The following is a 5287-nucleotide window of genomic DNA, read 5'->3' on the forward strand; positions in this document are numbered from 1 at the left end:
TTAACAAACCCTTTCAAACTTAATAGGGTAATTCTCTTGTGCACATCCTCTTGGGGAAACCTATTATTCTTAATCTTATTCCAAGAAATACGCAACGCACTCTAAGGTGAGTATACTTGACCCATTTTCCTTTTTACACATTTTGGGTGTAGTATGCATTTCCTTATAAAAAACACAATGCTAAACAATTTTTGCACAATCTATCCATACTATTGTGAAACTACTTGATTATTGATTATCTATGTTATGCTAATGTTAACATCTATGACTATGTGTTCATTAACTTTGCAAGCCTCCCCTATCAATGGCAGCGCTGTAGGTTGTAACGCCCCTCCCGTATATTATGGGTATTGCTAGGTCTTTTAACTCTATCACCACCCTTTCGAGGGTTAGGCTATGTTAATTGCGTTAAACTATGGTTTGGACATGTGGATTTCATCGTTACGAGTATAACAGTTAATTTGATATCAGTTGATTCACATGGATTAGATTTGATAAACTATTTTAACTCTATTATGCTATGTACAAACTTGTATACTCGCCAGCATTATTTGTTGACTTTATTTTAAATGCATACTGCAGGGTGATGATACAAGAAGTGAAGAAATAAATAGGATGGCTTAGAAACCCACCTACGAAATAAACTTGTTTAATGTCATGTTATTTCTTTTTGAGACTTTGTATGAAACTTTGAATTATTGTCACATTTAGTGTTATGATGTCTTTGAACAGTTTGTACGTCTCATCCCGATGTTTCCGCCATCGGTTGGGGTGTGACACATGTCATACAGTCTACTGCTCCTTTTTCCCCAGTAAAATCCCGGGGTTTACAAGACACAAAATATTTATACGTGCAACCCTTAGCACGCGGAGCATCGTCAAACACAATCTTCTTGGGGTGAACACTGTTTTCATTTGAGGAAAGTCGGTCATCATCTTTCTTAGATTTGGGTGGAGTAGGTGGTGGTTTGTTGTGAGCCTCAGAATGATTCTTTGGTTTAGCATGCGGTGTAGGTAGGGTTCTACTACGGGTCTCACTGTACTCATTGTACTATCGTTCCAAGGCTTTCGCAACCGCATCATTCACAATTGCTTTCAGCTCAGCACCCGTTACTAAGAATTTAGCATCATCACGGTTTCCTACCGGATGGCTATTGACTTCCTCCGATCCAGCCATGTAGCTTCAATTGCTACATATAAATGATGGACAAGGTTTTTACTTAAAGGCTCTTACAGTATTTTATGTTTAACCAGGGTTTTAAATTGCCATTTCAGGTTAATTTGTTAGAATCTTAGGATTTTATCATCATCCTATGATATTCTATTATTAGCATATAAGGCCTAGTCATAGGGACAGTTTTTAATAAACCAGGATTTTATAGTATCTAGGTGTTTTAGGTTTGAATCATAGTTCATTACCATTTATTAACAGGGAGTTATAAGTTACCACTATCCTTAGTCGCGGAGGACATTCAATTATTGCCCATAGGCACTTCGCCTCGAAGAAGCGGTTAAATAATTAAGGGAATTTTAAAATTAACCCTTTAATAAGGATGGCCTGTGTGACTTTACTGATTCACAGTTTGCCTAAAAGGTTAACATACTAACAGATGTTAACAATAATTGGAATCTGTTATGTGGGTTATACCATCTTGGCCATGTTTGCAACAATGCTAAGGCTAGGTCTTACCTCTAAGATTCTCTTAATAATTAATGCAGAATAGTCCTAAATTGAGATGTTAATTATGGATCTTAACCTAATTATGGAACTACCATTTTGGCCTTGTTTTATTAATAAAAAGGCTAGGTCTCTGTTCTCTTTAGATTTTACCATTTCAATATAACGGCAGATCTTTTTAAATTTTCACTTATTTTCAGGTTTTATGCATATAATTATCAATAATAAATAAAGATGAAAATTTAACTAGAACATCTCATAATTGTTTCAAACAAGTACAAAATTTGCCCAAAACGGGACTTCTACGAAAATAAATGCCCACGCAGGGGCGGGGAAAGAAACAAACCCACGCAGGGGTTAACTAACCAAACATGCTCACGCAGGAGCAGAGTACAAAATGACAAGCTCACGCAGGAGCTGAATACTGAAGCAAAAAGTCCACGCAGGAGCTGAATACTGAAGCAAAAAGTCCACGCAGGGACTGAATTACAACTAAATAAAAATAACAAGGATCTTCAATAGTCCCTTCTTTTGGACTTTCCCTTGATCAGATCTGATAGTCCTTTGAAGAATCCTATGTTGTGTCTGCGCTCAGTCTGAATCTCCCGTTCACAACGGTCTAATCTCTCAAGGACTTCCTGCTGGCGCTCTGGTGGAATTATCTGTGGCTGCAGCGGCTGGTACACCGGTGGAGGAGGCGGCGGATGCTGGTACCCATAAGTCGGGTAGCCGGTGGTCCATAGACCACCGTAAGGCCCCTCTGGGTGACTAGCGTTGTAATCCCATGCTTCTTGATACAGATCCACACTAGCATAGTTGTAGTTGTAGTAGGTATGCGCCGGCTGCTCAAAGGGATTATACGCCGCTGAACCGGCATATGCAGGGATTGGGTTATCGAAACCCAACGGTGGTGCCGCAGGTACTGAGTTGATTTCTGGAATGGGGCTGGATGGACCCCCCATCTGTGGGACTTCCTCTTCCTCCTGGAGTGGCGGATAATGACTACCACTTGAGGGCTAGGGAGTGCTGATTCGGACTCCTCCTCGCACGGACATCCGTGCGTTCGACCTTCTCCGCCTCGGTGGCTCCGGAGGCGGCTGCTGTTCCACTGGTGGTGGTGGTGGCGGAGTGGCTGCCACAAATCGTTGATCCTCAGAAGGATCTTGCTGTTGCTGTTGCTGCTGATACGGGGACGAGTGCTCAGAGGGCGTGAAGTACCAGTCCCACTGCTTGAACCTCTCTTGATAACTATCCGGACCGCGGTACGGTGATCCGTGGAAAGATGACCCATCCGAGATTTCGATGGGGTGGTTCGGCGTTCCTGTAGCAGGCTCCATTGGATCAGTATCCTCGTCCATGTCATTTTCCCCAGAGAAGTGGTCTTCCGGTCCGAGTGGGTTAAAACCCATGGGTTCTGGAAGCATGTTGGCCGGGTTGAATCGGCTTTGGAAAACTGGGGTTGGGTCACCAAAGGAGTGGTGAGAGTTAGATCTCTGCAAAGGTATGAAAGAGGGTGGTTGTTCGTTGTGCTCGTTTCCGATTGGGGCCCAAAGGAGTGCTGGTAAGAAGGTGAAGAGCTGAGGGAAACTGACCGTCTCCCGGGTTCAACATAGAGCCTCCACGGCTCTTGTGGACTAGTGCTCATGGTGATGGACGGGGTACGCCGGTGCGAAGGCCCGGCTTCGTGATCGTGACTCGTGACTGGTCCTTTGCCTCGACCGCGAAGAAATCTTGGTGGCATGTTGACCTGCATACAAGTTTTAGATAACAACAACAATATATATAAAATAAACCCAAAATAAAATAAAACGAAACAGAGATTGTCCTATGTTCTTTGTCTAGACTCGGAACTCGAAGAATGTGCAATTCGTGCACTGAGATTAAACACAAAAAGGCTAGTGTTTAATTCACTCAGTGTTGGCGCTCTGATACCAACCTGTCACACCCCGAATTTCCACGTGTCACCGGTGGGCCCGGTGGGGGATTATCGTGACGTAGTTGATATCATCATTGTCAAACAACACAAATTATAATGCACAGCGGAAGCAATAAAAATAGATTTACTTCAACCATCAAATGTAATATCTAAGTATCACAAATAGTCGAAATAGATCCACAGGCGGATCGAAATAAAAAGGAGAAAATTGTTCAACAGATAAATGCATCCCAAAGTTTGCGAGACTCTATGATGCTAAGGAGAAACTAGCCTATTCCGTGTAGATCCTGCACTTAATCTTTTTGGGGAAAATACGTCATTTTGCACTGGTAAATACAATTTAACCGACTCATTTTGAAAAGGTTTAAAAAAATTGATTTGAATGCACAAGGCACAAAACATTTTATAACTTGGGAATAATTAATCAAAGTTAAACTTGTAAAAGAATTACATGTTCGTCATGCGTTTAGTCGCCCGGGTCGTGTCGGGTTTAAGGTTAATTGACACACCACTCAGTATAAGTCCGCGGCGGGAAGCCAACGATTATACCTTAATAAATATGGACACATTACCGGGTGTACTCCTACACCCGGGTGTCAAGGTCGTGGCCATTTCTTAAAATGATGCCAAGGATATCCGGGACATGGTCATTAAGCTCCCAAAGGCGTAAAACAAACAAAACCAGTTTTCAAACGGGTCACATTGATAATACCCAACTACTAATGAGTTAGGGTCAATTGCCCGACCAAGCGGTATTTTATATACCGTACCCCCAAGCCCGTATAACGGAAAATAAGTTAAAAGTATTTACCTGAGCAAGTATAAACCACAAAAGCAAAATGCAAGTGTCTTTTACTGGGCTCCTATTCTGGAACGAAGGTTTATAATAACCTATTAGAATCCTAACGGGTCTTTTAACATAGCCTAAGCTTAGACCGGTTAGTTTCGAAGGATAAACATGGTTTAATCGCGAGGAAAGCGAAAACCGAAAAGGAATGTGACTTAGACCCGACAACTTTGGAGACTTGTATATTATGGGTAAACTAAATACATTCTGAATTTAGAGACTAAGATGATACGGTTTGGCCCGTTTCGGCTAATGTGCGTAAACTAGTTACATAAGCCGATCCGAACGCGAAAGTGCGTAGTGGGCAACCATATAAGTCATATACAAGTTTCCTGAGATTATATGCACCAAATATGTTGTAATATCAGTAAGATATGTCCAATTATGCCCCAAATGATTTTCAACTTACTTTACGCCTCATAAGGGCATTTTGGTAATTTCACATAAACTTAAAAGGTCAAAATGGAAACCTGAGTTCTCAACCTTAGTTTACTGTTATGATATAAAATTTTACTAATTATATCAGTAGGTATTAAACCTCATGTATATAAACTAGTTTTAACATATACTATGTCGTAAAAATGCCTAAAAAGGCGATTTGGAGCCATTTCCGGGTTTTAAAAGAAAAGCTGATATTTTTATAATTCTAGAAGGCTCAAAATAATATATTTAACATAACAAATCAGTAGAAAAAGGTTTGGGGTCAAAAGGTTTTGAAAAACTCATTTTATGGTCTAAAAGGGCAAAACCGGCATAAGCCGAATTAAGCTTAAAACCTTATGTTATGCTCAGCCTAAAAATAAATAAAAATCTTTAAAATTCCCAA

This window comes from Helianthus annuus, chromosome 16, assembly GCF_002127325.2.
Source record: "Helianthus annuus cultivar XRQ/B chromosome 16, HanXRQr2.0-SUNRISE, whole genome shotgun sequence".
NCBI classification, from domain to species: Eukaryota; Viridiplantae; Streptophyta; class Magnoliopsida; order Asterales; family Asteraceae; genus Helianthus; species Helianthus annuus.